The sequence below is a fragment of the Acomys minous genome (genome assembly GCF_964271855.1).
Source record: "Acomys minous genome assembly, chromosome: 16".
Taxonomy (NCBI): Eukaryota; Metazoa; Chordata; class Mammalia; order Rodentia; family Muridae; genus Acomys; species Acomys minous.
The window spans coordinates 5,668,514-5,691,068 of NC_140498.1; the positions used below are offsets into that span (position 1 = coordinate 5,668,514).

Consider the following 22,555-nt stretch of genomic DNA (forward strand, 5'->3'; position numbering starts at 1 on the left):
GGCTGTACAACATATATGTATATATATATATCAAACTGGAGTATCACCTTAATATAAAGAAGTGAGCAGTGTGGGCACCTCACTGAAAAGAATAGTGAATTAAGTGTGGGCTGGGATTTTTCCCAGGTCTTAGGATCCGGATGATTTGGAAAGGGTGGGTGCCTCTATTGGGGAGAAAGCTCCCCATTTCCAGTTGACAGCGGGACGCTGATCTTTCTAGCTGAGACTGGAAGACTTCTTCCAAGGCAGACCTCTCTGAGTTAACACTTGTGATGGTGTTCAGCCCCGGCTGGCCATCTTTTCCTGCACACATGGTAAAGACAGCGGGGACTGTTCCCTTCCAAAAAATGTATAACAGGCATTTAGAACATGATATAGTCCGTGGTTCCACTCTGATCGCTCCCCCCCCCCCACTCCCCATCCCTGTCTCTGGCTCCCAGGGAGATCTTTGGAAAGTCAAAGCTAAAGGAATATAGCAGGAGCCCAGCCTCTCCTTTAGGGACTGAGCAGGCGGAGGATGCGAGCTCAGCTATGCTTCCCCCGTGGCCCCGTGAAGATGAATGGGTTGATGTGGCTCCAATGAAAGCCCTGCCCCAGGAAATACTTCCATTTCTGGCTCACAGAGTGGGCACTGCCCTAGTTCCCAGGCCCAACCCCCCCAGTGCAGGGCTCAGGAGTTGACCCTCCAAGCCCCACCTGGCCCATCCACCCTTCAGCTCATGTCTGCACCCCGGTTATTATCCGCATGGCTTAAGACCCCCCCCCTCCCTTCGCTGCTCTGAACACTAATCACCCCTACCTTGCTGAAAAGAGGAAGGCAGGCAGACATTTCTAGGCACGCTGAAAGAGCTGCTTCTGCCTCTCCCCCTGATAGTGTGGGTGTGGAGGAAAGACGAGACTCCCTCTGGGTTTTACTGACTCAAACCCACTAAATGCAGGCGGTGGTTCACACTCAAGTGCGGGACTTGGGTCGACTCTAGAGGGAGCATTCCTCCTTAGCCCCTCATTGCCTGACCTTGCCCCCACTTTCTTCCCTTAGCTACGCCCAGCAGGGGCTTGCTCAGCAATCCCTCTGGACTTGAACTAGAATTGTGAGCAATGCTCTATGGCTTCCATGCCTCCCTGTGTAGAAGATAGGCAGAGGGAACAAAATAAGAGCAAGGCAGCACTTCCTAGGAATTTGTTTGGTCTGGCAGTGACTTCTCTCTTGGCTCAGCTTGGAAAGCGGAAAAGGAATTGCTGAGGGGCAGATGCCTTTCTGAAGTAGATGTGCTATTGTTTCCCATCTGTCACCTCTGACCCAGGACTCAGAGACTCTTCTCTGCTTCTCTCTTCTTGTCTCATTAAACCCACCCTGGGTCTTAGCACTTCCTAGTTCATTCTCGCAGGCCTCTCTTGGGGGTTTCCTCCTGCCTTGCCCACACTGCCTTGTGCAGTTTGTTCATCATTGCCCGTGTTGGTGACACTTCATAGTCCCGAGATTAAGCTCCAGTGATGACAGACATCCCCATGTGGCTCTGGAGAACTCTGTTCCCGTCTTCCCCACAGACTCCCTCTGTCCCACATTGGGGTAAACGTAGTGGCACTCTTGGGACAGTTTCTGGGGCAAGAGAAGGAGGGAGTGAACCATGGGAAAGAGCCGAATTTCAGGCCTCAGATCATTATGTAAATAGATGTTTCTCCCTCAAATTCACCTCCTGATTTCATGCAGTGCACAGCACCTCTCCAGCAGCTGCAGCCTCGCCTGATGGGTGCTTTGGAAACCATCATTCTGTTGCTGGGCAGATAGGGGGACAGTGCCCATCAGCGTGTGTGTAGCAGGTGCGGGTGGGGTGTGGGGGCAGGAGGTCTGTCTGTGATCATTAAGGACACTCATGAGTGACCTTGAGCAGGTCAGTAACTTCTTTTTCAGTTCTGGGTAACTGGCAAGATGGCACATCAGTTGGACCTTTTCCTTGCAAGTTTGTCAGGGTGAGTGCCCACATCACTCTCACATGCATGTGGGAGGGGGCTCATCTTCCTCTGGCTATATCATTGCTTGACACACCTGGGTGGGGGGGGGGGAATTGTGTCATCTGTGTTGTTAGAGAGGCAAAGGTAGGGGAAAGGGGACAGTGATGGAGGAGATGTGCTTTCACACAGTCATGAGTTTTCCCTAGGGAAAGTGAGGAGAGACAAGAATGTTCGTGGCCAAGCAGGGAGATGGGAGATGTGCTCCATTCTGGTGCTTTTTGAGGTAGTGCAGCCGAGATGTGTCCTGACTTCAAGGGAAAGCAGAGCTGTTGCAATGGGTGAGCCTCCCAGAGAAGGCAGGCCGACCTTGGTCCATTCCTTGACTGGTCCTGAGTCTGAGGGAAAAGTTTCAGTGAGAAAAGCCTCCTTTGCGAAGGAATATTGTGGGAGTTTGAAAAGAGATGGAAGAAGGGGTTGGACATCTGCTCTGCCTTGGTGCTCGCAGGCTGGGCAGCCCTCTGCCTGCCATACGCATGCATATTCCTTATGGCTGGAAGTTCTTGCATCTCACCTTCCCCTTGCAGGGGAGGGCAGGTTTTGCTTCTTCTAGAAGTGATTAGCCACCACTAGCATGATTCTGAGTGAGAAGTCAGTGTCTAGAGGAGAGAGAGCCAGCTTCCTGTGGGTCCTAACAGACAAGCCTGTGGGAATCCTGTGAACGTACCCACACCCAGCTATTGGGCTCTTGGGAGGAGAAAGCGATGTTAGCTCTGGATGAGTGTGTCCCACCTTTCCTGGCTGGAACCCCAGTTCTATTAGGAGCTACATCCTCTTTTTGCCCTTGCTTTAGGACTTCCCATGTTAAAGCTGGAACTACAGGCATCCACTTATTGTCATATTTCCTTACTCTGCCTGTAGTCCTTACCTGGGGCTGTTTGCTCAGAGAATGATGGACCATGTCCTCCAGGAGTATGGGCTCTGCCCGGCATCCTGCCTAGGAGGACAGCACCTTCTGACATTCTACTCTGCCCTTAGCTGTCTCACATCTAAACCCATTCCTCCTCCTCACCCTGAGTTGATTAATGTCTCAGAGATGAGAATTGCTCTAAGGAGGAACTGTGTGGCTTCTTGTCTAAATGGCTAATTAGCAGATGGGACAGGAAGGTATTAAGATGCTGTGGGCACAGTTGGTAAAGCCAGAGGTGCCTGTCCAGGGCTGGGAGAGTGAAGGAAGGTGGGCAGGGAAGATGGGAGGATGCTCAGAGAAGCAGAGCCCGGGCGCGTGTCATCGGAGACGGGGAGGGTAGCTCATCGACAGAGTCCACCTCTGAATTAACTTCATCATTTCTAGAGTAGGCCAGGGAAAACTTTGCATTGCCTTTTCTCCTTCTGGCAGTCAGTTACAAATCAGGAAAGCTCCGTGTTTCCTTCCATGCCAACACCGCCTTAACAGGACCACTCCAGAGTTGAATAAGTGGAGAACTCTTTCTAAGTACCAGGAGACAAATTGTCAAATCCTTGCAAATATTCCATTTTTTTTTTTGAAGTGAGCTCCCCATAATGAATTGATCTAAACAGAGCCAGCTTGCTTTTTTTTTTTTTTTAAACTCCAAATACAGAAGTTTGGAAGGAAAAGGGGAAAAACAAATCTTGCCTTGGGCTGAAGTTCTTTATCTTTTTCATGTTTCCCTTTTCCTTTGAGTTAAAAAAAAAGTGCACATAGGGAAAGCTGGGAAATTACAGAGTGTTATGAAGGAGGGTTTAGAGGCAGGACACCAGGATGGCAGAGAGAAGATAACAAAACGAAGGAAGGGATTGGACAAAAAGTCGATGGTTGGTGACCGCTGACCAAAGCGCCACAGAGCGGCACTGCAGACCCTTTCACAGGTGTGGCTTTGTCATGATCCTCAAATGTATGTGGATACATCGCCTTCTAGCCCTGCTCACCTCAAGAGGAAATGGTTTCAACTCCAAAGCACACTCCTTTGACTCACAGCCTGACGGGCTTCGTTTTTGCTTTAGCAATACAACCGTGCAAACACTTTCCCACGATCCTGAGACCTTTACATCGGTTTGGGGTCATGATGCCCCCTACATTGTGCTTCTTTTCTGCACTGACCCCCCCCCCCCAAGCTCAGAAGCCTTGCACGTCTGCCCTGCCCCACCCCCATCTCAGAGTATACTCATTTCAAGGAATCTACTGCCAAGAAACCAGGAGTTTTCCCATCGTCCTAGTCTCCTAAGGCACTTGTAGAAGACAGAGTGTAATTCATTGTTTTCAGCTGATTTGAATGAGAGATTGCATTGACTCTGGTGCTGGTTCAGATCAGTTGTGTAGAAAGGCACAGTTAAGAACAGCTGAAAAGTGTTCTGACTGAAAGAGGTCAATTATCCCAGACAGACATGCCTACAGATCTGGGATAAAAAGGCAGCGATACCCAAGCGAACTTCCTCTATCTAGTTCCACTGGCTGATTTCTCCAGGGCCTGGCAGGGTATTATTTAGGTCTTAATTTTCATAGCCAGGGTGAGCCTCTACCTACTGCGTGTTGGAGTTAGCTCCCTGCTCCTGGCTAAGACAGTTGCCGGCTTCTGTCTTCCCTGTATCCGCCTTGTCCACTCAGAGTTCTAAACAGCCTATGTTTAGAACTGTCATAGACTCAAGTGCATCTTGCCTTACAGTTCTTGACACCTTCCTTGGCAACATGTATTTTGTGAAATTACAAAACTACAGTTTGACTTTATGGATGTGTCGGAGTGGTGGAGAGGGGGTCCTGGTGAAATACATGGTGGTGGTGGTGGGGGGGGGCGGCTAAGCTACCTTCCTTGTGAACAGCACTTCTGTGGTGCTTTTGTTCCTCTTTTCCTTTACTCTGAAAGACTCAAACTCTGGTTTTTTCCCTGAGTCACGTTTATGATGTCATATTTGTACTGATTTTTGTTGGCAGATATTAAAGAGAGGAAGAAGAAGGCTGGGCGTGGGGACCTTACGAGCAAACCCTAACAGGGTCTGAGGCTCTTGGCCTTGAGCCTTTAGTGGTTAATTGTAAAAGAAACCTGGGCAGATTGTTAACTTGATTTTTTTTTTTTGGGCAGGGGGTCGGGGGTGGGGGGGTGGGAGGGATGAGGAGGTTTAAAGGGAGAGGAGTGAGAACCAGGAGAAGGAGAAAGTAGAGGCAGACAGATGAGAACGGAGCCCTGGAGGCAGAGAAAGCAAAGGTGTGTGCGTGTGTGGAGCAGGACAGGAAAGTGGGGAGAGAGGGAGAGAACCCCAGGAACGGAGAGCGACTCTATCTTTTTTTCTCCAAGTATAACCAAAGTCTCACGGAAAGGTGGACTAACATATTCTGTTACCCTGCCATCCAGTTCAGAGTCACGGGCTTATTCCCACAGGCAGTTTAACTCTGTAATTTTATAAGTGAGGCACTTGAAATCAGCAGAGCGTAGGTCACAATGACACATGTCCAGGCTGCTAGTTGAGTGAGCTTTTGCTGAAAGCCCTGGGCATCCGGACCCTAGGGCCAGGCTCAGGCTCATCTTCCTCACTGAAAGCAGTCTGCATTGCTTTCTGCTTGGTTCTCAGTCACCAGCAAACAACTTTCAGGTATTTGGAGCTGCAAGTGACAGGCTTCTCTTGCTCCCGTCCCTGTGTCTAGCTCTTGAGTCTTGCCGGCCTCCGTGTTTCCATCCACCAACATGATTTCTCGAGATTGTCCCTGGTCTCCTTTTTTTTTTTTCCCTCCAGTTTCTCCATGTTCTTTTCTAAAGGGCAATAACCTGATCTAAGCATAATCCTTTAATAAGATGTGAGTAATGCGGACTGTTGAGAAAAGGAAAATACAGCATATGCCAAAGGAGGGTGGGCCAGGGCAAGGGAACACGGAACAACAGTGTGGGTAGAAGTATGAAATTAAAAAATGTGGCTCTGGGTGCTTGTGTCTCACCTGGAGGTGGGGAGAGTTACTGAGACATACCACGTCAATGAGGTTCTGGGGCGTGTGTATGTGTGTGTGTGTGTGTATGTGTTTGTGTGCGCGCGCGTGCGCATGTGTCCAGAATCGCCCCCCCCCCAGGTGCATGTAAGATCACCCTTTGAGACTCAAGAACATAATTCCTGGGGACTCTTGTTTTCTCTCTCAGTCCTTAATGAAGCAACCGTCAGCCAATGGGGCTGGAAGTTTGGGCTCGTTATTATATAAGATGTATCTGTATGGCCTGATGCTTGGGGGCTTTGTTATGCCTGACCCTCCCTTTGAAGGGACCGGGTGTCTGTGGACACTGAATTCTCTTTCCAAGCAGTCTCCTTGTGAGGCTATATACTGATTCTTCCTTCATAAAATGGCTCCGTAGCACTTCTCTTGGAGATATTTTGTGACTCTACAGCCAGCCACCTTGGCTTTCAGTAATCACAGCATATTTTCACCTTCCCAGGGAGATCTGGTTTGTATTATTACTTAAGCAGTCATAAGTCATGGGTTGGGCTGATGAATGGACAGGGTAATGGGAAGCCACAGTACCTTCGCTGGGAGAGTTGCTAGGAGGAGCATCTCTACTGTCTAGAAAGCAGGACCCAGAGGAGGAGAGAGCCCCTCACCCGCCGTGCCCACCTGGACAGCGCTGTTCTTCCCGTGGGGAGATAAGTAGCTCTTAGGCTAGACCAGTTTCATGGGACAGCAGTGTGTACTGGTCGAGCTGTGGGGTAGATGGGGAAGAAGACAAAAGAAAGGAGTTGAATATGCATCAAACATCTCAGATAACTTCCCAAAAAGGGCAGAAAAAAAGAATGTCCCACATTTCTGCATAAAATAGTAGACAGATTGCTCAATTTAGCTGCCTGCTTTGATACCAACGGTAAAGGGACCCAGTTTCTTTGGGATGCACGCAGAGAGGAAGCCTGGGATCAGAGCCCCTATTCACTGCCCTCCGCCCTCGATCACAGGGCCACCGCCTCTGCAATTCTGTATTCAGATGGGGTTACCACTTGGGTTAGACTGCCATAGCTATTTGAAGAGAGATGAGGCTGCCGTGGCATCTATGGAAGACTCACAGCAACCATTTTCGATTCCTACCTTCTTCCCATGGCCCCGAATTCAGATTTATGTGATGATATTGGTTGGGGCAAGAACGGGCCGGCTGAGTCAAGAGCAGGGGTCAGGAAGCCACCCAATATAGCCTGGGAAGTTGGGGGACAGTCATGACTGTGCTCTTGCAGATGGCTATTTCCCCCTTGATCTCAATCAGGAGCTAGGGGAAAGTGGGGGCCTGAGCATATATATCACTCCCATGGCCCCTCCAGTACCTCTGCAGGCCACTTTTAAACACTCCTGAGGGAGTCTGTTCCACTGTGACCTTGGGCAGCAGGTATCTAAAGGTAGGAGTTCTTCCTGCCGGGAACTTACACTCTTCCACCATCTGTGACACTCAGGGAAGCTTCAAGGCCCTGAAACTTCAGCTGGATGAGGTCTCAAGCTATAGTGTCTGGCCATGAAAACTTACCCTGTGTCAGGAGCCCCGTTCTGCGTCTTTCAAGACGAGCCACCCTCCCTACATCCCCTCCCCTCAGCCCACAGAGAATAGAGCCTTGTTTTACAGATCAGGAAGCCTCCTCAGAAAAGCGTGATGACTAACCCACAGCCATGCCACCAGTCTATTGACCATCTCCACCTTCCTTTAGGGTCCAGAAAAGTAGCTGTCTTCCACCTTCCTGACAGAGTCAGTGATATGCAGAATGCTTAAGCAAGCAGTCTCCCTGCCTGTGTCTGGGATGCCTTGTCACTATAAAGTATGAGAAGGTCAGTGACCTCTCATCTAGGGACTAGAAACCTCTCCACTTAGACTGCATTTGGGGTACAGAGGTGCCCAGGACAGTGAGAGAGTTTTCTTTCAAGGGTGGATGCTGTTGGCTGAGATAAGAGGCAAGACAGAACCTTGAAGTTCACTGCAGGGGGTTGGGGAGATGGGGGGGGGGGATGATAAAAAGAACCCAGCCCCTGTAAGGTTTAGAAAGAAGCCCTTGGCAATTGCGCGTGAGTCATAGCCTCCGAGAGAGGTGAAGGGAGCTAGGGAGTGGAGGAAAGGTGCGGTCTGAGGAGAGGTCCATTTATCTGGTTCCCTCCTGGCTCCCCTTCACCATTTATAACACACAGTGCTGCACACGCAAAAGAGAGCTGCAGCCACCTCTCTCATGCCCATTTCAGCTGTTCCCCTCTCACTTCTGGCCTACCAGCCTCACTAACTCAAAACTTTGTTCCTTCCGCAAGTTTCTTCTGACATGCCAGGTACTGGAGAGGAAGGAATCCTGAGACATCCTAAGAGCCAGAGCTGGGCGTGGCCCCCAGCTGTTAATGTCTGGGGCCCACATCCCTGGTCCTCAGTAACACAGCCAGGGATACAGGAGCAGAGGCAATAGCTGTGGAAGCTGTGAAAACCCAGTTCTGTAGCTAGTACTCTTGTTTCCTCCCATCTTTTTGGCTACCTAGGCTCCTCCCTGCCTAAAGCCACTGTTCCTGTCTCTGGAGCCCTGCGAGCTAAAGCTCCGGCAAGGCTAAGGGTGGCTAAGAACCTTGGCCCTGTGCCCTGACGTTGGTAGAAGAGCCTTTGCTTCCTGTAGCCTTCTCAAACATGCTCATTATTCCTTGCATTTCTGGCATTTGATCTCATGGCCTGTTCCCATTAGCTTCTGCATTAAAGTCTCATTACTCAGGACACCTGTCCTCTGGACATACTGTTGTTCTCTTAGCCAAATGTCCTCTTCTGGGAAATACGTTTCCACCCCTTTCCCTCTTTCTGCACTCCAGCTGCTCCTTGAGGAAAAACTTGGACCCTGGGATGGGATATTAATTAAGTGGAATCTGAGAGAGCCTTCTAGACTCTTCTATCCTTCTCCTTTCTTAGATGCTGGGGCTTAAGACCTTTGCTGGGTTTTAGCAGATGGATCAGTGGGGACGGAGGGTGAGGAACCAGCAGTTGTTGGGAAGTTTTTGCTTGTTAGTTTTTTTTTCCAGTTCTGGGATCAGGGTCAGATTTTAGCAGGAGGATGAATGAGGCTCACATCAAGCTTCCCCCATGGCAGGATCCTAGTCTAGATGCCAATGCTGGTTCAGAGCAAGAGGAAGACTAGGGAGCACGGCCCTCTCCTATGCTCCTAACTGGCTGTCTGTGACTTATTACCGCATGTCATGAAACCTGCCTAAGGTTTCCTGGGAGTGACACGCGCAGACTTGGGGAGCCAGCATAGGTCCTTGCGCTTAGATGATGCACAGCCAGCTTCATACCCAGGACCCATGTCTGTGAAGTGAGTGCTTCTTCTCAGGAGCATTTGCAAAGAGGAACATCAGGTCTTCAGGCAAAGGATCTGTTGTGTTTCTCTTTAAAGCCACATCATTAACATGTGTCTTTTTTTGGCTTTCCCTGTCTCCTCCACCGCCACTGGTGTCCATCTGCCCTTCTTCAGATTCCTGGTCACCCCTGTCTTGTCTTTCTAACCCCGCCCCACTCTTCACTTGAATTCATTCAGCTGTGACTTCATTAAATTGCATCGATTCAGATGCCACGAATTCAACATTTATCCAAATTGGACATGGACGAAGTTGGTTTTGTTTTTTCTCTTCTCTGTCTGATAAAAAGCTACGATGAGCAGATTCATAATAGCTCAGACAACCACAAAGACTGTGCCGCACACACACACCACAGAGAAGGACAGACTGCCACTGACAGGCAATCAGCATGCTGACAGCCTTTCATACCTATTCAATAAAGTAGCTTCCAGAAATCAGGTTTATTTTATTTCATTTTAATTTTTAAAGTTCATTTAAAACCCTGCAATGGCTTAAGGAAGTGTAAAGATGCTGACTCTGGTGACTCCGGGCTATTTTCAGCTGTCCTGGACATGGAAGCAGAAAGACCACAAGTTCAAGGCATACCTGGCAGTACACTATACACCACAGTCACTTCAGCGAGTTTGGGCAATTTAGTGAGACTCTTTTCTCAAAATAATAAGTTCAAGATGGCAGAAAATAGAGTATTTGCCTAGCAAGTGTTAGGCCAAGGTAGAATCCTCAGTATTGTGCCCAGGCCTGTGTGCATGCTTCTGTAATTCCTGTTCACCAACTGCGATGAGCCTCTTCAGCTGCTATAGAATAAGTGTTGCCCAACTCCCTTCAAAAATGCCTTTCAAATTACCTCTGGGATCTCTCTCCCATTTTCTCTCTCGTTTCTCTTCCCATTTCATTTTCTTATGTGTTTAGAGAATCCACAGTTCATTTTTGGCTTTGAGAAGTAGTGTTATGACATCATAGCTGATGGATGGTCAGCTAACCCTGACAGGAAAGGGGTCCAGAGGGCAACTTCAGACAACTTGCCCTACTTATGGGGGACAGAGGACCATTGTTGTCTTTGAGGGTCTCACTCGGTGGCCTAAGGAGCATTAACCGCTTTCCAATCCCACTCTTTGGAGGAGGCAGCATCACACTTCCTGTAGGAAGGACCTGAGAGTAACTATCAGGGATTCCTGCTTTGTCTAGAAAAAAAGGGGCTTTGGCATCCTTTTCTTCATCTGCTTATATGCTCCCAAGAGACAGATAACAAGGCTCTCTTACGTTTGGAGGCTGTCATAATCTTATCCTGCCATGGGGCATCTTCTGAATGTCACTTTCTGTCTCCATGATCTGGAGTGAGTCCTTTGGCCTCTCTGGTCTATTCGCTGGATGTGGGGTCAGGGTGATGTGGGGTCAGGGTGAATACACTGTGGTGATATAGGCTTCTATGGCCCACTCTGATGCCAAATATACCTGGAAAGTGAGGGCAACAGGTGACATCTTCAGTTATAAGAGCAACATCCCTGGCGGTGAAAGAGAATGCACTTTCCTTATACATTCCTATATTTTTTTACATTTTTTTATTAAATATTTTTTACATATACATTTATATTTCTACACATATATATAATAAACTACGTACAGCAAGAAGAACCGCGAAACAATCAGGAATTATATAAATGTTACATTCATAGTGTTTTGGCTATTTGTATTTGGCAGCTTTGAGGAAAACATCCTTCCTATCTTGGTGAGTATAAATTCTAAATGGCAATTAATATGTATCACATCTCATCATTATCAACTTAAAGCATCTCTCTAGACTTAAAAACATCTTAACCCCTAAACAACTAAGCTTAATTGTAAAACTAAACTATCTGATCTTCAACCCCATCAGAGACTTGAGAAAGAATAAAATTAATTACCTGAGCATACAGGGAGTGCAGGTTGGCAGTTTCCCAAGTGAGAAGATGACAAAGACAGTTTGCTGCCTGAACAGTCACCCAAAATTCTCTATAATGTTGGAGCATCATCTTTGCCTTCTAGCCCAATGTATCTGATAGACATATTTGTGAGGCAGGAACTATTGAGGACTTGCTTACTCTGTCTTGGCAGAGTTTGGCCATTGACTCTGCCTGCATCCAAGTTTGCCCATTTTTAGGCAGAATTATGTGTGTGGTAGAAACGAGAACATTTTGCCCAGTGGCTTGTTTGCCACATTTATAGTCACCTCAATAAGGAGGTTCTTTGATGCTCATCATCTTCTGTGAGGTAGGCTGGGTATTGCCAAAAGTTAACCTGTCTCATTATAAATGAATCTTTAAAATAATAAAAATATTTTTAAATACCATATTCTGTATGTCTCTGAGGTTTTTGAAGACCTTATCTAACTATTTTACCTTATCTTTCTATAGAATCATATCTGTTTGTTACACCTAGGATGTATATTCTTGTGATAAAAATAGACTAGTAATTGATATGACTATGCTTTGATTAGTTAACAATTAACTTGTACAACTTACTTATCCTAATAGCCTGCAATAGCATGTTCAAAGTATTGGAAGTAAACCTTGTATTATAATTGATTTGTATGGGTACAATATCTCATATTAGAGTAGAATATATATGATGTGTGTGAAGAATAATCTTAAATTTGAATTTTATACCAGTGCATCTAAAATTAAACTTATTTTGCATCTATATACAAAATTCTATACCAGTAAATTAAAAATAACCTTGTGAGTAACAAATAAGGCATTAAATTGAGGAGTGGATTCACTAATCTACTTTTTGTTCTATCTTACCTATATATTTCTATATTCCTCCTTCTTTCTTTTCAACCCCTATCTCCAAACCCAAGAATGAAGGATAAAGGAAAGAAGAGACATTTCAGAGTCCAATCTTGTTTTCTCTCTAAATAAGACCAATAATAACTTATAACCAACTCCCAATGAAAATAAACATCTATAGCTCAAGAAATCAACCAAAAAAAAAAAAAACCTGCCCAACTCCCCTTAATGAAAATGGGGCATCGTTCTCTTAAGGTTTTTTCTTGCTGATTTGGGATGAATAATACCTTTGTAGGGGCCCAGATAAAATTGGGGAAAATGATTAAACACACTAGGAATAGCATTTGTGGTCCAGTTTCTAAATGCTGAGAATTTCCAGGCTTAATTAGAGTCCTGTGTAGGACAGTCTGAAATGCTGGACCAATTTGGATTGGAAGCTTTCTTTGAAAGTGTCCTTGGAGCTGCCTGTTCTGATGAAGAACAGCAACTAAAGCACTTGGTACTGGGACATGAAGGATGCAGGATGTCAGTGTCCAGCATGCTGAGAGGAGTGAATCCTGTCAGGTCTGATCCAGGGTCAGTGTCCGGTTCTTTTGTTCTGAAAACATATAATTTCTCACAAGCATTATACAGTTCTAAAATTATAAACGTATAAGGTGTGCATGATGCACAGAACAATTAAGGCTGGTTCTCCCCTTTTTCTATGAGCAGAGAAAAGACATCTGTAAATCTTCATTCATGCCATACGAGGAATGGCATCTAATAACAAATCACATGGATTCTGTAGCCAACAAGAAGCATTGTCTATGCGTAGACATTCACGTCTCAGCCAGTCTCAGAGCTAGTCCCATGTAGTGGGATTAGCAATATAAGTTAGCTGTTTGTTCTGTAGTTCGAAATCTTCACATCCTGTTTGTATCCCCCTCCCTCATGCCCTCCCGATCCACCCCTTCTTCCCTCATCCCCTCTCCCTCCCTCTCCTAGACCTCAGAAAGGGGAGCCCTAACATCCTCCCCTACCATCTGACCTCTGCCTATCATGGCATTCCTGTATTCTTATCTTCTAGTCCTTCTTGAAGGACAAGAACGCCCTCTGCAGATGGCCTCGTAAGGATGCGTGGAATTAGCATGTTTATCTTATAGATCCTCCTGGTAGAAAGGGACTCATAATGCATCACCTCCTCTCCTCTTGGGGCATCAGTGTCCATCCATTCATCTACTCTGCAGACAGGCTGGATGCATTTTTAGTTGACATTTGCGGGGAGCCCAAACTGACTCTTTAAAACATCTTCTCAAACACAGCAGTTAAGGTCCCTCCAGCATCTCTTCAGCATCTGTCATTTGGATTGACAGCCATTCTTTATGAGTCTTCCCCCTGGGGCATGGCTTCAAGTCTCTTTGGCTGTGCAGAGGCTGTCCATCTACCACACCAACCTCAGGGAGCCTTAGCCACTCATACCCAGCATAAAGACTCAAAGGATTCTTTAGGGAAGCGCACTGAAAAGAGAAGAAGCTCAAGGAAGTAGCTTTTGGTTGCAAGCCCCATTAGTAGGACTGGACGGGAAGTGCTGGCCTGCTTTGGTTAAACAGGAATACTATACAGCAAAATTAAAACTACTGAAAGACCGGCGTAATGACATGTACATGAATGTGGTTCACTCAAGCAGGAAAAGGATGAGGTGCCTATGTTCACCATAAAGAAGGAAAAGATGCATGGATAGCAACAAGAAGGAGGGGAGAAGGAAAAGAGACTGAATGCTTTATATAGAAAATGCTTTCTCAGTTAGGTTGACATGTTTGTCTAACCAAGCCCCTGAAGAAACCCATGGATTTGCTCCTGTTATGGGTTCTCTGCCTCTCTATGGTCCTTTATCTTGATGCGTCATTGTATGATCCGGCAAACCATGGTTTGCAATGTCCTAGAGACATAGAACACCAACTCTCTTTGCACCTGCCTCTCCAGGTCCAAGCACAGGGTTCAGACACACCTGGTGTGTGAACATGTAGACTTCTTGTGGGAAATGGGATCTGTGGGTGGTTTCTTCCGAGAGGACCTCAGCTGCAGCTAGACCACGTGACCTGAGAGTTTTATTACCTCAGCTTTGTTGAGTCAGTCTCCAAGGCTTCTCTCTTCCACTGCTGTGCTGTGGCTGTGTTTCTGTAGCCCGAGCCCCACTTAAGGTTTATTTAGCCAAACGTTTATTTAGTGTGTCCCAAGCACCAGACTCTTGTTATAAGTGTTTCACAAATATTAGTGAACTTAATCTCCATGATAACCCTACGAGGTAGACAATATTATTTTTGGCCTTATTACTTCAACTTAATTTTTTTAAATGAGGAAACAGAGCCATGGGATTGTAAGTAGCTGGCTAATGGCCATTAGTGTACGAAATGGCCAGTGTATCCCGACTTAGGCACCCTGGCTCAGAATCCCAGGATTTATCACCAAACTATGCTGTCTGTGTTTTGCTCACCTAGAGACTGAGGTCTTTTAGCAGAAGCAAAAAAGCAAAACAAAACAGAGAGAGCATCAAACCCAAACAAAACTAACCAAATACACAGTTAATATATACCTTACATGCAGGTGCTTTCGTAAACTCAACTGTCACGCGGTTGGCTGTGTAGTTATGCTAACACATCTTGGTAACAGTTCTTCCACTCTCTCCCTCCTCCCCACCTTCCAATTAGCCAGTAGCAACACTTGACACACTCAAATCTGACTCATTCTCAAATCCATCCAAAGATTGCTGGAAAGTCTGTTTGGTCTTGATTCTTCTGTATTTCTTAGCCACGGATAAGTTTGCATTATGATTCCTGAGGAGGAGGAAGCGCGTGGGGATACTACTGCTAGGAACGAGGGGGGCTACAGACTCTGCAGATTGTTGGCTAGTCATCTATCAACAGCCTCAGTCCCAGGGTAGGTATACATTGGGCAGCAGCAACTTGCCCTGCTTACTTGGAAACCAGAACAAGCAGGCCGTCCTTCCCTTGCAAGGATGTTTACTGGCTGTGATGAATTCCAATTGTGCTGGGGACAACTCAGACCTGCAGAACAGCTCAATGCAGATGCATAGACATTGTTAACCAACAAATGAGATCCCACATCCATTCTACGCCTCTGTGTGAGGAGAGCGGTCTTGTGCACACACAAAGCCAGCAGCTGTGTTTTTCAAGTGGACTATGAGAGAATTGGGAATAGGGAGAAATAAATTAAGCCATTCTCCTTGGTCCGAGGTTATTAAAAATATGTTCATTTTAGTTGTCCTGACTGCAGATTTTTGGAGGATAAAAAAACCACTCTGACTACCCAGAAGAGAATGGCAAAGGAGAGGTCAGAAAGGACGCCAGCCTGTCCTCAAGATCAGTGCCAATAAGAACTCAGTTATCTGGAACTCAAATAATGGGAATCCTTTACCTAGCCGGACTAGAGCATCTGTACTGCACTTCCAGGGAACTGTAAAAGAAGCAGCTATCAGAGATGTGCAGGGAAAAACCAAAACCAACTGCCATGGTCTCCCTTGCAGTCTGGAAAACAGTTCCCCTTCCTAAACTGTACACTCTGCTTTGCTCCCTCTGCGAGGAGGACCAAAAGTGAGGCTGATGGCCCCTCTCATCAAGAGCCCAAATGATTAGTGACAACAGGAAATAATTAATTATATTCAGTATACACAGTGAGGCAGGGATGTCTTGAGAAAATTCTTCAAAACCCAGGAGTGTTTTAATTGGTCCTCAGTGGACTGGTGCACTTTGGCCTTTTTTTTCATACCCCCCACAGCGTCATGAGGTTCTTCCCACCCCTCATCCCCCCACCAAGGAGAAGCAGCACGTGTGGGGGATGACTGTCTAAGTAGTCTTGCTCTTGGTGTGGAACAACTTACTGGACTGTAGCTGAACATATTTTCTTCCTTCATGTGACTTAAACATTTCCGTGGCTCAGAAAACCAGTGATGTGGCCACCGCGAAAGTCCACGTGGGTTATTTCCTGGGTGCCCACAAATAGGATATTAATAGACCAAAGACTTACGAGATGCAGTGATAAGAGGGGGCGGGGTGTCTCAGGTTTGCACTTACTTCAAGGATACCTGGGTTTGACCATCTTCTTGATAAATGGCGAGTGAGGCAGAAAACCCTAAAGCTTCAGTCAGTGTTCCTCCGCCACGTTTGCTTTCAAACGTGGAAGTTGGCGAAGGCCAGGGGACCAGAACTTGGCGCAGCAGAGCTTAGTTTCTCACTCTGGCCTCATGCAGAGCAGGGATCTAATGAAGTGTAGTGGTGCCTGTTTAGGATTTTATGTGACCGAAAGGTTAGCTGCTAGCCTCTGTGATGTTTCAAAGCTGCCAGTGTTAATGACTCACGGTGACAGATAGATCTGAGTGGCTGAGCTGCAGCTGAGGTCAGAGGTCCACTAAGGGTTGAAGACTCTGTAAAGTCTATTGTTCAGAGACCATGGAAGGGGCATAGGAGGTAGAAAATGGTGATTAAGAGGCTAGAAGGAAGGACGGATAGATCTGTGGGTGAATGGGATTAATGAGTGTGTGGGTGAGTAAATGGACAGATGGATGGATGGATGGATGGATGGATGGATGGATGGATGGGTAGATAGTGATTGGGTGAGTGAATGCACTGGGTGGTTAGGTAGACGGGTGGGACAAAGATGAGTAGATGGGTGCACGGACGAATGCTTGCGTTTGTGGATGGGGGCGGGGTATGGATAGATGGACCAGTGGATAGATGGGTAGGTAGAAAGAATGGGTGGATTGGAAGAAGAATGGATGGACGTAGATGAATGGATAAGTGAGTACAGTAGATAATTAAGCTAATGAATAACTAACCCCGAGTCAGTCGTTTACTAGTTGCTTCTGTATGCCCACATATCACCTGGCATTTGCTGAACTTCAGGGCCGTAGTGGTTAGTGTTTAACTTAACAAACCTAGTTAGAGTCATCAGGGATGAGGGAACTTCAGATGAAACAAACAAACAAACAAACAAACAAACAAAAAACCCAAAAAAACAAGAACAAATGCTTTCATCTAACTGGTTTATAAGCAAGACTGTGGGAGCATTCTCTTGACTAATGATTGATGTTGGGGCTCCCAGCATCAGGATGGTATGTACCACGTCTGGGCCAGGTGGTCCTAGGTTGCATAAGAAAACAAGCTGAGTCATCTATGGGGAGCAAGCACGTAAGCAGTGCTCTTCCATGCCTTCTGCGTCGGTTCCTGCCTTCAGGTTCCTGCCCTGACTTCATTCATTGATGGACAGTGATTGGAATCTATGCACCAACTAAACCCTTTCCTCCCCAAGTTGCTTTTAGGTCATGGTACTTATCGCAGAAAATAAAACAAAACAAAAACAAATAAATGAAAAAGCAAACTCCGACTAAGGCCCATTGGGGGAGAGCAGGAAAGAAAAAAACATTGAATAGGAAAGTGAGATGCATATAAGAGGTGCTCTCTGTGTGCTAAAAGATGCCCAGGCTCAAGTCAGAAGCTCCACTTCGGATTTCTGTTTCATCTTGTTCGGGTACTGAACTAAGTGTGCGTCTTAAATCCTTAGTAAAAATCAGGATGCTCCGGCTATAAAGGTCACAGTGCTAGAAGCAAAGGCAGGGGGACGCACACTTAGAGAGGAAGTACTATTCAAAGGCAAGGTGGCATTTCCACCATCCTGATGACTGAAGAGGGCCCACGTTTCCTGGCCTGAGTGATCAGAATTGGACTTGTCTCCCAATTAACTGACCCTCTCCCACGAAGCATGCACCACAGGAAACCCTCAAAGAAGGGGAACAGATTTTTCAGGCAAAGGGCTTAAATAGTGCAGCCAGCATGGCGGATAGGGAATAGGGCTGAGGTGAAGGTGTTCCCCAAGTTCCTTGCTCCTGTGGTAGGTAGGGCACCAGGTTCCTGTAGGGTGGAGCCTTGTCCTTGCTCCTGCACATGGCCAGCTCTGTGTGTCTCTCCCTCTCAGTTTCCTTTTCTTGGAATTGTCTCCCTTAGTTTTCTGTCCTGTCGCTCAATCTGCCTTTTGGAATAGCTTTCTATCCACATTTCCTTGAGACCATTGACAACATCACCCAGGGTTTTAAGCAAATAAATAAAGTGGTCTTGACCCAAGTCACCCATTTGCTAATTGTTTCTGCCCGTGCAGATGTCACCTGGCATTTGCTAAACTAGCAGGCCCAGCTGGAGAGAGCAGGAAGCAACTCTGAATGGGCCTCTGTCTATTTCCCTTCCTCTCCCTGGTTCCCGTTTTCTTTCCTGCCTTTCTACTTTATTCTCTATCTGTCTCCTTTCTTCTGCTCTGGTTTCTGGTCTGCCTGTCTCCTCTTCCCTCCCCTCCCCTCCTCTTCCCTCTCCCCCCTCCTCTTCCCTCCCTTCCCTCCTCTCCCCTCCTCTCCCCCCCTTCCCTCTCCCCCTCCTCTTCCCTCCCCTCCCCTCCCCCTCCCTCCCTCTCTCCCTCCCCCTCCCTCCTCTCCCTCCCTCCTCTCCCCTCTCTCCCCTCCCTTCCCCTTCACTCCCCTTCCCTCCCCATCCTTTCCCTTCCCTCCCTTATCTTTCTTATTCACCTTCCTGGCCTCTAACTCCTATTCTCTTTCTTGACCTGTTCTCTTCTTTCTTGCTTTGCCCCAACTTGGTTCCCCTAGACCCCCAAAATTGCTGCCCACTCATCCAAAACTTCCTCAATTATTCCTCAGTGACCATGTTTCTTTGCTGTGGTTAGAAAAGTAGCTCAGGCCTTAACCCATTTCCTCTGGCGTATCCAAATTAATTAGGTGAGACCGGGATCACACATTTCAGAATTAGAATAATATTTATCAAACACCCTGGAGAGTGAGGGATGGAAGGCAGAGAGGAACCAGAGCAAAGAGGGAGGTCACTGAGCTGAGGGGATGGGCAGAATGGGGAGCTGGCAGAGGCCCCCCTCAGACCCCCTCAACCGGGTGGGGGCAGGAGGGAGGTGGGAAGGCTGGGTTTTGGAGAATGTTAAGGACCCCATCCCATAGAGACTGGGAGCTTATGGCTGGCCACCATTCCCTAATGGAAATAGCATGTGGTCAGGAGGCCATGTGCTATTATACAGGAGCGTTTGAGAAGCGTATTCTAGCCAACCCACCTTTCCTACTTGGCTGAGATCCCAGCTCAGTCCAGTCCATGGGGCGGCAGAAGATTGCTCTGAACTAGTTTCCTGCAATCACATGACCTGGGCACCGGAGGCCACAGCTCAGCTGTAACCCAGGGTTATAACTTAGTGTTAAGCTGTTAGCCTGGCCTCACTTACTAGGATCCACTGGGCCTGCTGCTTTTTAAGAAGGTTCAGCAAGTCGTCTTTGGGGGATGGGCTCCAGGAGCCCCACAGTCCTGGGAGATGGACAATAAGGTTAAACCTCTCAGGAAATGTCACTTACACTGTCTCTGTAGACAGAAGTATGGCACCAAACAAGCTATCTTACTTTTCTCTGTCACATCCAGGCAAGTGCCAAGGACATTCACTTTAGGGTCCCCAGATCCTCTGCGTCCCCAGAGCCTGCTGGTGTTCAGTCTTGATTGAATGTTTGTGGAGTTAGCGTCCTCATTCAGCCAGTGCTCAGCAGCTTTCCCCACGCCACCACTGCCGACACTTGATGAGTGTCTTGATGTCTACTGTAGGATGTTGAGCCCCATCCCTGTGTTCCACACACGAGATGCCAGTAGCACCCTCCGCCTTGCTTTTCCACATGCAGACTGCTAACCATTACACCATGGAACTGACGCCCATCCTCACTTTTCATGACAACAAAAATGTCTCCAGACATGGCCAGTTGTCCCAAGATAGGAAGGAGGGGACAAAAATCACTCCACTTGAGAGTCACTGATATAGAGTGAGTCCTACTGACCAAAGGGTTTAGCCACTGAACCTGTTCTTCCTCGTGGACATCAGAGAAGTAGTACGGACACGCTATAAACACCTGGGAAGCAAATCTGTTGATGTTTCCCGAGCACTAGCTTTTAAAAAATAATTAATTTATTTATTCAGATTACATCTAAATTGTTATCCCATCACTTGTATCCTCCAGTTCCTCCCTCCCTCCTGCTTTCACCCTATTCCCCTCCCCTAGGTCTATGACCGAGGTGGGACCTCCTCCCCCACTATATGGTCATAGGCTATCAAGTCTTATCTTGGTAGCCTCCCCTGATGGAATGGTCATCTTTACATTTCTAAATGTACAAGTTTGTGGTTTTTATACATTCTATCTTGTGCAGCTGTCACCATGACTTAAAACTGTGTGCGTTATTCCCCTCCCCAGGGGAAAGCCGACACCTATAGCAGTCCTCTTTCTCCGTGGGTTCATTCACCTTGGTGCTTTACATGAACCTAGGCTTCGAGACTGTGCCGTTTCACTTAGAGTGGTGTGTTTCGAGCTTCTTCCAGGCCGTGACGTCTTATCACTACTCTTTTCCTTTCTATGGCCAATTAATACTCTATTGTGTGAGCATAGCATGCTTGTTCATCCATTCATCAACCAATGAGCATTGGCTTGCTCCGACCCTTTGGATGTTATCTATAAAACCTATAACCTATAAAATCTATAAAACCGTTAACCTGCTTCATACACAAGTTCTATGCAGATCTGTTCTTATTTATCCTAGGAATAGGCCGGGCTACGCATTCGCTGTGTTCTTAGCATTTTAAACCTTCTTACCAAGGGAGCTGTGCTGTTTCACACTCCCAAATAGCAGAGTGCGAAGAAGCCACATCTGTACCCTTGTTGGCACTTGGCATTAACTGCCTGTTTGCTTATGGCTGTCTGCATATGTATGCACGGGCACCACATTGGGATTTTGATGGGCAGTTTCCCCAAGGATTAATGGTGCTGACACTTTAAAGAAATGCCTGTTTGGATCTTGTATGCATTTTAAGCCTGAGGAGTGTGTCAGTGTTGAATTTTAAGATGCTTTCTGTAGGTTTTTTGTTTGTTTGTTTGTTTTTTAGATTTATTGTATGTGTGTGAGTGTTTTGTCCAAACACCTGGTGATTCAGAGGTCAGAAGGGCATCGGTTGGTTACCCTGAAACTGGAGTTATGGTTGCTCATGAGCCACCGTGTGGCTGCTGGGAACTGAACTTGAGTCCTCTGCGAGGACAGCGAGTGCTCTTAACTGCTGAGCCGTCTCTCCAGCCTCTTGTCAGACATGTTTTACAAGTATTTTCTCCCGTTCTGTGGATCCCGTTCTATGGAGGCCTCTTCAGAGACAGTGATGCTTTTAATACCTCCACTTGCTCTCATGTTGCCGTGGTGCCTGCACTTTCAGTATCATGAGTAGGTTGAGAAACCACAATGGCTTATATTTAATCTTACAAGTTTACAGTGCTTGCATTAATGTTTAGGCAGAACCCCTTTGAGCTGATTTGCATGTACAGTGTGAGATTAGGGTCCAGCATAGAAAACTAGTTGCTGAAGGACAGACATCTTTTTTTCTTTTTTGAAAAAAAAAAAGTTTTTTCCTCTACTAACGTTTGTCATTTTTTTTACTTGATTTATTTTTTTAAGACGTGGTTTTTAATTTGCATGCATATGTGTGTGTGCATGAATATGTGAATCACCTGTGTACCTGCAGAAGCCAGAAGAGGGTGCTGGATCTCTCAGAATTGGAGTTCCAGGCAGCTGTGAGCCACCCAACCTGGGTGCTGGGGACTGAACCTGGGTCCCCTGAAAGAGCTGCCCTCCTAAGTGCTGAGTGTTCTCGCCCTAGCTCTTGTCTTTCATTCTGAAAAAGAATTGAGTATAAATGTTGGAGTTTGTGCTTGAGTTTTCACTTACATTCCTTTGGCCTGTATGTCTATTATAATTTGTAATTCAGTCTTTTTTAATCACAGATAGATGATAGGAAGGCGTCTTTAATGATTACAAGAGTGAAAGAATGAAGATACCAAACAGGGACATAGGGTTGAAAAAAATAAATAGGAGAATTCTGTTTTAGACTCAGAAAGGATCGTAAAGTTTGTTTTTGTATAAACTCAGTGTTTTGCTGATGGGAGAAAAAACTATTAAAATTTTAAATTATTTAATATAATTAATTAAATTAAATAATAAAATAAATTAAACTAAATTGTTAGATTCTGTGTCAAAAGATTAAGATCTGCTGAAGGTTCATGGCTGGTCAGTGGCAGAGCTGGGAGTCTGACCTTTCCTGTGAGTTTCTGGGATGCCTTCCTTCCTCTGTTCCAGGCCCCAAATGATGGCTCTCCAGCCCAGCCCTGAGCCCTCTGCGAGCTGGGTTCCTTCACAGAGCACTTGGCTTCTGTCTCAGCTCTCGCTGCCAGTTCAGCAGAGTGAGCAGGGTGGGCGGGCAAGTGTTTGCTCTTTCTCTGACAGGCTGAGAGAATGGAATGCCAGCTAGGGGAAAGCACTTGAAAATGTGAAATTGCTATATATGTGCCACTAAATGATAAGATTGCCAACTTGATGCTCTTCAAGGCAGGTTCACTGTGTCGCAAGCAGCACAGCAGAAGGGAACGAGTCAC

At 46.6% G+C, this 22,555-nt stretch overlaps 1 protein-coding gene across 1 annotated transcript in view; it reads left to right on the forward strand.

The window, feature by feature from the left end:
- SHISA6 (shisa family member 6) overlaps positions 1–22,555 on the forward strand; it is a 295,836-nt gene that overhangs the window by 1,074 nt on the left and 272,207 nt on the right. The gene's annotated exons all lie outside the window — the stretch shown is intronic.